Source organism: Mauremys mutica, unplaced genomic scaffold (genome assembly GCF_020497125.1).
Source record: "Mauremys mutica isolate MM-2020 ecotype Southern unplaced genomic scaffold, ASM2049712v1 000383F_np12_subseq_1:169594_obj, whole genome shotgun sequence".
NCBI classification, from domain to species: Eukaryota; Metazoa; Chordata; order Testudines; family Geoemydidae; genus Mauremys; species Mauremys mutica.
The window spans coordinates 19,956-33,661 of NW_025422932.1; positions in this window are offsets into that span (position 1 = coordinate 19,956).

Below are 13,706 nucleotides of genomic sequence, written 5' to 3' on the forward strand. Positions count from 1 at the left end.
CGAAATAGTCCTGTAGTGTAGACAAGGCCTTAGTCTATAAGGTGCCACAGGATTCTTTGCTGCTTCCACATAAGGAATGAAACACAAGATCCTTCTCCCACGTGCATTGACTTTTAACCTTGTTTGTGGTGGTGGTGTATCCATGTTGGTCCAGGGGTCCTCTGGGGCGCCGGGCATTGGCCACTTTCGGGAGAGTGGGCTAGATGAACTGGTCTGACTCAGTGTGGCTGTTCTTATGTTCTAACTGCTGGTTATGGAAGAGACGACCTTCCAGGCTACACAGAACTGAAGAAGTGTGTGGGGTTAGCTCCACAGCTTGTCTCTTTCACCAACAGAGGTTGGTCCTCTGCAAGCTCTTACCCTCACCCGCCTTGTCTCTCTTGGACTCTGAAAAGTGCTTTCTCTCCACTCCCCTTGGAGAGACGTTAAGTTTCCCTTTGGGCAACTATCAGGCTGAAGCAATTGTATTGACTGTGACACTAGAATTGAAGATTTAATATTATAAATAAATGAGTCTAAACCTGAGGTTCTGGTTTTCACATTGGTTTTTCTAACTCAGTTCCCAATGCTCTTCTAGAAAGGCCTCCAGGCTGCCTGCCCAGCCCAGAAAAAGTGGCCAGGAGAAAGCCCACACTGCTGCTCTTTCAGGTAGTTGAAGGCTGCTATCAACCCCCCCTCACACAGTCAGTCCCCAGTCTGTGGCAGTGCATAGGATTCTTCCGTCCTAAGTGCAGGACTCTGCACTTCTCCTTGTTGAACCTCCTCAGATTTCTTTTTGCCCAATCCTCCAGTTTGTCTAGGTCACTCTGGACCCAAATCCTGTCCTCCAGTCTTTGGATTTTTTACATGCTTTCAGAGGGCTGGTCTACGCTCGGGGGGCGGGGGGGGAAATCGATCTAAGATACACAACTTCAGCTACATGAATCGCCCCCTGTCGAGTCCGCTACTGCCGTTCGCACTGGTGGAGTTCCGGAGTCGACTGGAGCACTTTCTGGGATCGATATATCACGTCTAGATGAGATGCGATATATCGATCCCTGAGAAATCGATCGCTACCCGCTGATACACGGGGTAGTCTAGATGTACCCACAGAGCAAAGAGCACATGTTCCACGATTTCATAGGGCAGAGTTTTGTGCTATTGGGAGCTTTCCCTGTGTGAATTTGACAGGTGGATCAACATAGAGACACATTATGACCCTTCTCAGGGTGCTGAGGGCTGTGAGTCTCCTTGTTGCCACCTGTCACTAGGAAGAGGGAGTTTTCCATTTGGATGTTAGTGACCAAACTCACCAGCCTGCTGGAACTCAAGCACCCTCCTCTGAGCTACAGCAGCCACCCTAACCTCTGAGTTCCTTCAATGTGTTCCCCTCTGGGGTCCAGCCTGAATCACCAGATACTCAGTGAAATCCCAGATCCTCTCTTCATAGAATCATAGAATTCAAGATCAGAAGGGACCATTATGATCATCTAGTCTGACCTCCTGCAAGATGCAGGCCACATAAGCCGATCCACCCACTCCTCAACTAATTCTCTCCCTTGACTCTGCTGTTGAATGCTCCAAATTGTGATTTAGAGACTTCAAGTAGCAGATAATCCACCAGCAAGCAACCTCTGCCCCATGCTTCGGAGGAAGGCGAAAAACCTCCAGGGCCACTGCCAATCTACCCTGGAGGAAAATTCCTTCCCAACCCCAAATATGGCGATCAGCTGAACCCCGAGCATGCGGGCAAGACTCTCCAGCCAGACCCTCTGGAAAGGGCTAACAATATCCCAACATTGACCCTTTGTACTAATTACCAGTGTGGCACGTTATTGACCTATTGACTAAACCCGTTATCCTATCATACCATCCCCTCCATAAACTTATCCAGCTTAATCTTAAAGTCATGGAGGTCCTTCGCCCCTACTGTTTCCCTCGGTAGGCTGTTCCAGAATTGCACTCCTCTGATGGTTAGAAACCTTCGTCTAATTTCAAGCCTAAATTTCCTAACTGACAATTTATATCCGTTTGTCCTCGTGTCCACATTAGCACTGAGCTGAAATAATTCCTCTCTTTCCCTGGTATTTATTCCTCTGATATATTTAAAGAGAGCAATCAAATCTCCTCTCAACCTTCTTTTGGTTAAGGAAAACAAACCGAGCTCCTCAAGTCTCCTTTCATACGACAGGCCTTCCATTCCTCGGATCATTCTAGTGGCCCTTCTTTGTACTCGTTCCAGTTTGAATTCATCCTTCTTAAACATGGGAGACCAAAACTGCACACAATACTCCAAATGAGGTCTTACCAACGCCTTATATAACGGGACTAGCACCTCCTTATCTCTACTAGAAATACCTCGCCTAATGCATCCCAAGACCGCATTAGCTTTTTTAACGGCCACATCACATTGCTTACTCATAGTCATCCTACGATCAACCAGGATTCCTAGGTCCTTCTCCTCCTCTGTTACTTCCAATTCGTGCATCCCCAGCTTATAACTAAAATTCTTGTTAGTCATCCCTAAATGCATAACCTTACACTTCTCATTATTGAATTTCATCTTGTTACTAATACTCCAGTTTACAAGGTCATCCAAATCTCCCTGGAGGATATCCCGATCCTTTTCCGAATTGGCAATACCTCCCAACTTGGTGTCATCCGCAAACTTTATCAGCCCACTCCTACTTTTGGTTTCGAGGTCAGCGATAAATAGATTAAATAAAATCGGACCCAAAACCGAACCTTGAGGAACTCCACTGGTAACCCCCCTCCAACCCGACAGATCACCCTTCAATACGACCCTCTGCAGTCTCCCCTTTAACCAGCTCCTTATCCACCTCTGGATTTTCATTTCGATCCCAGGTTACTAGTTGTTACTGTGGACCATTGCTACTGTATCTCACACAGCACCTGAGTACAGTTATCAAACAAGCAAAAAATTTATTTAACAACGGATAGAGATTTAAACAAACAAACATGAGTGATGGAAACCAACTGTTACCACTAAACAAAGGCAGAAAATGATAGAAGAGAAAGGCCAGCACAAAAAACAGAGAGAGGAACAATAACATATTTAAAAGGACAATGGTTGGAACGCTCCATTTCTCTCAGTCTTTGGATTGATGGGTACTAGAGCTGTAGCAACAGTTGAGGAACCAGGGTAAATTAAATCAAATTAACTTTTCAAGATTAGCCATCATTTCCTGTACGACTAACAAAACACAAAAACAAGACAACTTTCAGTTTTCCAAAATAATTCAGATTATCACACAGTCTCTTACTCTTTAACCAATAACTTCACCTATAATTTCATTTTAATTGGTAACAATAACATATACAAAGATCACAAATTCTTGTCATATATGTTAGTTTTCTTTTAATCCCCATTGCCAACAACTGAACCCTGGTTCTTATTGTGGTTTGTCCCAACGTAGGTCCCAACCACTTCTGTGAGTTCATATATCTCAGGATCTTCTGCCATATGTGTTGGTAGAAGGGGTCTTCTATGTCAGAATGTTTGCATCATGGAGAAAAATACCTCTCTTTTCACACCTTTTAATCTTTCAAAGTAGGAGGAGGTAGAGAAGTAATGTAAATGCATAAAACACAAGAGAAACCTCTCTGGTCTACACTAAAGACATTTATCAGGATAACTATATTGCTTAGAGGTGTGAAAAATCCACACAGCTGAGCAACGTAGTTACACAGCCCTAACCCCCTGTGTAGATAGTGCTACATGAGCGGGAGAACTTCTCCTGCCAACATAGCCACCACCGCTTGCGGGGGCTGGACTAATCAAGTCTGATGGGAGAAATCTCTCCCATTGGCTTACAGCATCTGTTATTGTAGTGCTACAGCAGCACAGCTACATTGGTGCAGCTGTGCCAACATCAGCTTAATTGTGTAGCCACAGCGTCAGACACAAAACCATAGAATCAGGACTCAACATGCATGTATCTGGAAGTCTGAAATTGGAGGCTGACAAATCCGTTGCCTCATTGGTTACCATCATTTCTACAGCTGGAAAATCCTTGTTACCCAACCAGGCAGCCAGTTTGGGATCCACAGGGAAGGACTGTCCTATGAAGCACTCTCCCTTTGCATCCAAAGAGTGAAGGATGACTGTTCTCAATCTAACCCTGGCATACTCTGGAAGTGTAATCAGTGACACTGAACTAGGAAGTGGAGTTGTACAAACAATTTTCCTTGGGTCACCATAGCTTCCTTTACTGGGGTGGAAACCAAGAACTGGGTGTGGACTCTTTCAACCTCAGCTCTTTCCAAATCCTTGGTCTTAGATAGGGTAAATTTACAGTTCTCTGAAGAATACTTTACAAAACCACTTAAAATCTCAGCAGTGTGAATGAGGAATGGCTTCCTGAAACATGCCCAGCTTTTCTTTAATTCGGTGGCACAGGTCCAGGGAAGGGACTGGATACAGGCCTGGAACCAGAATGTTCGTTAGTTACCAGAGCTGGAGATTCTATTTAAAAATGGCTATTTTTTGGAAGCTATTACATTTTCAACACTGGTTTCATTTTATACACATCTTTAGCACCTACAAAGGATAAATTTGACAAAAACTCCGCTTCTATTTCCTCAACATCTGTGTCAAGAAGGGCTGCATTTCCCATAGCATAGGATTAGCTAGGAGAGATCTTCTGTAGGGCCTGGGTTACAAATGCTTTGGGAACCAAACACATGGGCATTTTGCCTAGTTCAAAACCACTTACCATGGAATTCTCTTCCCAGATCATCAGAGACAATATTGCCATAAACAACTGAAATACACTGTGATCAGATGCACTTCCTTCTGAAGTTAGTTGGGGTTCTGCTGTTGTTCACCATTTCTGAGTGGAGATTTTAAATCACTGCTGTTTCTTTGTTAGCCTGTCCAGTAAATTAGAGAGTTCTCTCCTGTTGATAGAACTGCACTTCAGCTTTCTCCATGTCATCATGGAGGGATGGGGAAAAAGCAAAGCTGAAATCATAAATGAGGACTTTAGCAAAGGGTCATTGTCTTAAATTCTTCAATAAATCTGAGCTACATCCTATCAAACTGAACTAATATCCAATTGGGTGACCAAACAGCCTTCAGGAAAGATAGAAACCCGCATCACAGAGAGAGAATACATTACAAAGAAAGTGTCAAGTGAAATTCTAGAGCAGGTTACATCTGATTATTCAGAATCAGAACAAGAGATTCTCCCATCACATTCTCCTCTGATCCATTCAAACCTGCTTCACTCATCCCTGTCTCCATAGTCAGTTATGTTATTTACAAAATTTTTAGTATCCTAGCATCCTCATAATGTGGGAAAAACAGCCCTCTTGCCAGAAGTTGCTTTAGAATAGATAGAACCTGGAATTTAAAAACTCTAAATGATCACACTGTATTTGGGATCCATTTGAATTCCCCTCCCAGGACTTTGACACTTTCATCTCCAGTCATAGTGACTCTGATATAGGATTAAAGAAGTCAAAACATCATCTGCAAGCACAGAAAACAGAGAATGCTTCATCACATGACACTTTGAGAAGTGAATGGATAGAATGTGATGAAGATAAACTCTGCCTGGCTCAGGCAAAAGGTAACAGTTCTGCAGTGATGGGGAAGGAGGGAATCTCTGAGTCACCCCATCTCCTTCCAGTGTCACAGAAGCTGTAATTATACTTTTTTCCTGCCCCTGCTCCTCTTCATTTACATATAATTTGAAAAATTCCCAATATAACTGCTCTTCAGCACAACCCAGAGCAAGATGAGAACAACTGGCAAGGATAAAATCTGTATCACTGGTGACTCTAACAATAACTTTGCATTAGGAGGAATGGTATAAATGTGATGCTCCCTCGTTCCTCATAGGAAGGGCACACTCCAGTTACTTGTGGGACAATAGAAAGGACAAATAGGTCCATCTCAAAAGAGGGTGAACTGCAAAAGGCAAAAATGGGCCACTCATCTGGACAAGCTGAGGGATAACGGTGCTGCAAACAGTTCAAAGAGCTTTAAAGGTTACTATGTGGGAATCAGAAAAAGTATTAAAGAAAAGGAAGTCTTGATAGCCCTAGAGAGTTTTACAATGTTTATCTCCCTTGCATATTCTCTGATGGCTAACATGGGTTGAGCTGCGACTGAAGGTTTTCCCACACAAACTGCATTCATAGGACCTCTCCCCTGTGTGTATTTTCTGATGTTCAGAAAGGGCTGAACTCTTAGTGAAGCATTTTCCACACTCACTGCATTCATAGGGCCTCTCCCCTGTGTGGATCCTCTGATGTCTAGAAAGGTCTGATCTGTGAGTGAAGCTTTTCCTACACACACTGCATTCATAGGGCCTCTATCTTCTGTGGATTCTCTGATGAACAGAAAGGGCTGATCTATGAGTGAAGTTTTTCCCACACACACTACATTCATAGGGCCTCTCTCCTCTGTGGATTCTCCGATGAACAGAAAGGGCTGATCTATGAGTGAAGTTTTTCCCACACTCACTACATTCATAGGGCCTCTCTCCTCTGTGGATTGTTTGATGCCTAATAAGGTGGGAGCTGCGACTGAAGGTTTTCCCACACTCACTGCATTTGTAGGGTGTCTCCCGTGTGTGGAGTCTCTGATGTACAGAAAGGGCTGAGCTGTGACAGAAGGTTTTTCCACACTCACTGCATGTATTTTTTCTCTTTTGCCTAAGGATATCCTGCTGTGTTATGGTTTCCATGAGGTCCTTCTGAGTTCCCAAACAGGAAATAAATTTATCCACTTTCTCCCCTGGCTGGTTTCCTTGCTCTGTTTCTGTTCTGTGTTGAATCTCCCAGGATTTTCCCTGCTCATGACTCCTGGACACATTCCTTTTCGATCTTTGCGATAATGCTCTGTTTTTACCCACTGGCTCAACATTTTCAGGCTGAGAATTGTGCTCCTCTTTCTCACATGCCATTGCATCACCTGCTGCGATACAGACAGAAACCTCAAACAGGGATGGAAAGGGGAAGACCAAACAAAAACGAGTGCTGAAGACAGGTCAAATAAAAATCAGGAGCTGAACTCCCCCAAACTCTTCCCCCAAATAGGAGAGAGGAAGGGGATGAATTCAGCCTTCACATCCCATCCAAATACGCAGGGGGAAGGGAGGAAGCTACTGCCTGGTGTCTGCTAGGATCTATAGGAAGCCATGAACTATATTTACCCTGAGGATATGACCCCTGCTAGGGATAATAATGAACTGAGAGACCTCCCCAAGGGCTTTGTTGGGCATGCCAGATGTTTCCTTCAGGCACTTACAGATTCTGAGGTGGTTTAATGTTTCCTCACCTGTGCAGGGAGGTCTCAGGATCTCTCTTTCCTCTGAACCCTGGAGGTCTGGGACCCATGGCTCTTCCCCTTGTTCCAGCTGGGAGATCACATCACGATGGAAAACTAGAAACCCTGCTCAGATGAAAGAAAACAAAGGAGTTCAGTTGATTTCATAAGACTTGGGCATAAAAAAACATTCTATTCATTTAACTTCAGTGCTTAGTGTGACCTGGTGGGCCAGAGGCAGTTCTCACTGAAAATGCCAAAGTTAGGGCAGGCTGAAAAAGGGAGAGCAGATGCTCCCAAAACTGCTGGTTAACACTGAAGTTAAACTCACTGACCAGTCACCAACTGCGCTTCTGATCCCCCACATGGGTTATCGAGAAGCTGAAAAAAGAAATCACACAGCCCCCTTTATTGCATCCCTGTTCTCTGACTCCTAATCAGCACTTAGGCCCAGTACAGTGAGAGGGGAAGGACCTCTCAGGACTCAGGACCTGCTGCCCCACTCACAACCCCACTATTCACAGAACAGCAGCAGCAGGGAAATGGAAGCTCCAAGGGGCACATGTTAACAGAGTCCCACCGCACCTAGCTTAGAGCAGCCAGGAGGCATCAGAGGGTAGAAAGAGAGAACCTTTGTGTCTCCTAGCTGACAGATGGAGGCAGGGTCATTACATTTATCACATAGCTACTAGCCAGAGCTTGATATAGGAAATAGGGCTGGCTCTGGACCCTACTGGTGTCTCCCTGGTAGGAATCCCAACACTCTCCAAATAAAATATATGGAAGAAAGGGGAAGTCAATAGTAAAGAATAGAAGTTAGAAGGTCAGAATTGTAAAAAACTGCTAAAGAAATTAATGACCAATCAATGACAATAAGAAGGAAGATTTTAAAAGTATATTAAGTGCAAACTTAATCCTAACAATGGTACTTTACTAGATAGAAATGGCAGAATTATCAAAAATAATGCAGAAGAGGTAAAAGTCCTCAATAAATATTTCTCTCCTGGATTTGGAGAAAAACAGACGATGTACTCGTATCATAAGATGTTGACGACGACACTCTTTCCATTCTGACAAGAAGTCATGAGGACATTAAACAGCAGCTATTAAAGTCAGGCATGTTTAAATCAGTGGGTCCGAATAACTTGTATCCAAGATTTTCTAAAAGACCTGAAGTCTGACATCTATACTCGTGAAGATAACGGAGCAGCCAATACTGGATTTCATTCATTAATAAAGAATCAAAGAAGGGTAATATGATTAGTGCCCACTAACAAAGGTTTAGAGAAAATAGAGCCTATCAAACTAACGGGATATCCTTACTGGAGGAGATCAAAAGTTTGGTTGCAGCTAATAGTATTGATGTAATTTACCTAAACTTCTGTAAGGGATATGACTTGATCAGCACAATATTTTTACTAAAAAAACTAGAATGATACAAAATAACCACGGCATACATTAAATAGATTAAAAACTGTGATAGTAAATGGGGAACCAGGGTCGAGTGGATTTCTTTCTAGCAGGTTCCCGCAGGGATTGGTTTTTGCCCTGTGCTATTTAACATTCTTATCCATGAGCTAGAAGAGAGTATAAAATCATCACTGATAAAGTTTGCAGTATCACAAAGATTGGGGTTGGTGGTAACTAATGAAGTGCCAGTAGATTCAGGCTCCATCACTGGGAGTCTGGGACGTTGTCCCAGCCCTGGCTGGAGGGTTATTTCCTGTTCCACAAAGAGGGGAAGTTCCATTCCCAACTCCTATGCCTTGAAATTAGGCCCTATCTGACACTACACCCCCATATTCATCATAGCGGTACGGTTATAATATGATTAGGACATAATTATGATGTATTTTGTAAAAGATGCATTATGTGTGGTGTCACTAGAAAAGTTATGATTTGCTGAATATGATTATCCTATTTGTGTGCACATATCATGTTCGTATCTGAAGTTATGGATATTGACTCTGTATCTGTATGTCAAATGTGCTTACTCTGGGTAACACCCACAACGAGCCTTTCAGGCAGAACAATGAAGAAGCCAGACAGTGCTGATGGCTCATCAACAAAGACAATGGACTGTGGAAGAGCTTAGCCTTCCTCTGAATGTTTCAGCCAGCCAATTAGTCATGGATACTATGACGCAGCAGGGCCTGTGACCAGACCACATGACACTAAACTTCATTTTAGTACCTGTATTTTTCCACAAACTGGACTGGGAACTGAGTTTGGAACAAAGGGTTCCCGCCATATGGAAAAGCTACATGAGGTGGGGTGTGACGTCATCCCTTGGTCTCATTCCCCACACAAGATAACTCCTGGAAATACATAAGAAACAAAAAATGAAGTGGGGGGAGTGCTGGTCCCAGGGTAAAGGGTTTTCTAGCTTGTGTATGGAAACTTGGTGGACTGATTGTATCAATTAGTCAGGGTGAGAAACTGCTAATTCAAATTCTATCCAGATAGTATGTTAGGCTTAGTTTGAGTTTCGGTATTTGCTAAATAATCTGCTTTGATCTGTTTGTTATCACTTATAATCAATTAATCTACCTTTCTGCAGTTAATAAACTTGTTTTATGCTTTATCTTAACCAGCGTATTTTGAGTGAAGTGTCTGGGGAAAATCTCAGCTGGGTTAGCACAAGCTCGCTGTGCACATCTTTCCCATATCGAGGGGAAGGCGAACTATATTAATGAGCTACATTATAGAGACCCCTGTGCACTATAAGAGGGTATAATTCTGAATTTATACTACAGCAAGTGTGCAAGGTTGGGGAGCTGGGAAATTGGCTGTTGTCGTCTATCTGTCCTTGAGTGGCTCAGGTAAAGCACTCAGGTAGCTTAGTTGGGTGTATGGCGCCACCTGCTGTCGTGTTGGGTGATAACGGGGCCTAGAGAGGCTGGCGGAATCTCCAGCAAAACAGTGTGAGAAGGGTCAGCCCGGCTTGAGGGTTAGAGGGCACAGCGGTTCCCAGAAGCCCCCCAGACTACTCCTGGGGGTGACAACCCATCACACCCTAAACTACACTAGTGTCAGCAGGTTTGTCACATCCTGTCCCCTCCCTTTCTCCACCCGAGATATTTCCTGCCTCCCACCACCTCTAGCAGCTCCCACCCTCCTATGCATTTACTGCTCCTCTCCCTCCAAGCAGAACCCACCACCAGCTCCCTGAGAATCCCGTACCTGAGCCAGCTCCATTGCAGCCATTTCCTTCACCCAGGGAGGATGGAATGCTCTGGAGCAAACCATGGACGTTATTCTGTAGCCTGCTGGGGTGAAAAGGGCAAGGTGTAAGAATTCAGATGTGGCTTTTGTCCATTCCACAAGCCGATTCCCCCCAGGTTTTCCCCTGCTAATGGACATTCTAGGTTCTGTCACACTGTGAAGCACAGAGTGACCTTATCCCAGTACAGGCCTAGCGCCCTCCCACCAGGGTGTAACCCTCTGACACATGGTGAAACCCTCCCAATAACAGTCTCTCTGTTACACTTATCAAGTTGGTGGACAATACCAAGCTGGATGGGGTTGTAAGTGCTTTGGAGGATTGGATTAAAATTCAAAATGATCTGGACAAACTGGAGAAATGAGCTGAAGGAAAGAGGATGAAATTCAGTAGGGACAAGTGCAAATTACTCCACTTCGGAAGGAACAATCAGAGGCCAGAGGAGAGCAGAATCCAAGGAGTCACTTTGGGGGATTCTCCCTGTCATTGTCCCCAAGGCAGCTCTCTCAGGCTGACAAAGTTGTTCGATGTTCCGGCCTTTATACAGTCTCTCCTGGGAGTGCCCCTTTCATCGGCTGGGCCTAGTTTTAGTTTTTGGTAGTTAACAATCTTGGTTTATTGTTTATCTAACCAGTGTGTTTGGATTAAAGTGTGTTGGAAACTCCGTTTGGGATAACAAGCTGGTGCATGTCATTTTCCACTGATGAAATGACAGACTTCATATGAGCTTGCGTTGTTCAGTAGCGTGCTGGACAGTGCAAGACGCACATTTCTGGGGGAAAGTTGGGCACTTGAGAATTTGCTGGTTTTCTCCTGAGGTGTAATTCATGAGTGGCTGTCTAGCAGCACTCAATACTGTGCAGCTGGAAGTGAGTTACATGCTGGAGACTGTGTGTTAATTGGCCAAGAGGGGCTGTTCTCGCGGGAAAACAGTGGAAAAGGCACCCCAGGTTGGAGAACTGAGGGGACACAGCTATTTAACAGTCCAGATTGTACTCTAGGTAATGTCACAGACCCTCATTATGATAGAGCCTCTTACAAGACAGAGAAAGTAAATCCATGTCCCAGAAATCGAAGACTCCAAACAGAGGGCATTTCCACCTCCGAACCTCCTGGGTTATTAAATAACTCCCAGCAGGCTTGCTACACCCTGGCCTCCTCCTTTCCCCACACTGTGAATTTCCTGCCCTGCACCAACCTCCAAACCAGACTGTGCAAACCTTCCCATCTCCGGTGTATTTGCTCTCCCTCTCCTCCAGCAGGAACCCACCAGCAACCCCCCGATAATCTCTACCTGAGTTGGCTCCACTGCAGCCATTTCTCTTCCCTGTCCCACGGCAGGCTGGGATGAGCTGGAGCAAGACATGGACGCCATTCTGCAGCCTGTCTGGGGGAGAAGGGCAGTTGTGGGCATCTCAGAACAGGTAGACCTGTCCCCTCCTGCCACGCTTAGCCCAGACACATTTTTTACCTCCCTTCTCCCTCCCCTCATCCCGTAACAAAGTCTCTGAACACAAGGCTAGAAAAGAGCAGAACCAAAGGAGCCACTGTGGGGGATTCCCTCGGACACTGACCCCACGGCAGCCACAACGCAGCAGGGGGAATATGGAGTGAGGAACTGGCTTTTCCTCTCTCTGATCCTTGTTTTGTTCACTGGAAAGTGGTTCTGCCCAGGGATGCAGCAATACATGTGTCTGGGTGGACTAGAGAGCTGGAAATCTCTCCCCGCTCATTTCTCCCACTGCCCCTTTCAGTCTCTCCTTCCCCTGTCCTCTCTCCCTGCCCCTCTGGCTGGGACAGTCCCATTCCTGGGGGCTTTGCTCTCCCATGGCTGGATTTTCTCCTGGCAATTGCTACAGGGAGGAGAAATGAGGAGGGGCTGTTTGTGCAGAGTCACTTTCATGCCAGACCCCAGCACTTTCCCTGAGGTCTTTCAGTTACCTGGAGACTCTGGCTCAGAATTTAGTATTAACAGGGCCCAGGGCTGCCCTAGGGGGCTAGGACCAGCTGGAGAAAGTCATCCCCTGAGCCAGGCAGAGAAGCAGCTTTAATTCAGGTCACTTCCCAGCACAGAACCCCGCTGATCTCCCAGATCACAACAGAGGCTGCAGCGTCTGACCCAGGAAGCTGAACCCCAGTATCCTGAGCAGAGAGGGACAGAGCATTTGAGCAGCTTCCCTCCTTTAGCTCTCTGGGGAGAGCAGCTAATGAGAGCCCCTCCTCACAGGGAGAATTGCTGATCTCATTAGCCCCACTGTCCATCCGGAGTCACTCCTTGTCTTCCCATACAGTGACTCTGGATTAACAATGGTCTCAATGAAACCAGAGTTCAGAAAGAATGAGTCCAGAATGCTGGGGAAGAGACCATTGTGCGGCAGTGCTGACCCCCTTCCCACCTCCCTCATCCCCCAGATCCAGGACAAGGACTGGACAATCTAGGACAATGGAACTGGAAGTTCCTGCAGTTTTCAAGAGGGGAGAAGAGCAAAAATCTGTGATTTCACCTCACAGTGTCTGATAAGTGGCTAGAAAGTTATCACAGTGTCTGGGCCTGGCCGGGGAATGTCGGGCAGTGCTTGGAGCCAGGATTCTGGCATAAGCTAATCAGGGAGAAGAAGCGAGGTCAGGAGCATCCCGCAGAGCCCCAGCCCCCCCCCCCAGATATTCCCTGGGACCCAGCCCCCAGAGTCTCTGGCCAGGGACCTCAGATACCCCTCAGAGCCCCACCGGTCAGAGAACCCGCACCAGATCTTCATTGCCAGGTTGGGAATCCCAAAGGGTTTTCCCCCTCCCCACAAGAGACCCCAACAGCCAGAGACCCTCCAAAAGGGACCCCCACTGGGAACGCAGTCCCTCACTGCCTGCCTAGGACCCCCCCCCACCCTCCAGCAGGATCTGCCCTGCCCTTTGCCTGGCACCCCCTCCTCCCCCCTGCGGGACCCCCTGATGCTTTACAGGGGCACCCCCTGGCCTAGCGCCGGGGATTCTCCCACAGACACTCTGTGCACTGGGCACGGCAGCGATCCCAGGAGTCTGCGGGGGAAGCCCAGACAGAGCCCCTGGCACAGCACCAGGCTCCCTCTAACCCCCTGCCCCACCTCCCCAAGAGACGCCCACCCCGGCTGTTCTGCAGCCAACAGGCCCCCAGCGATACCCACCTCCAGGACCCACAGCCTCAGGGCTGGGCACATCACACCCACCCCCTGA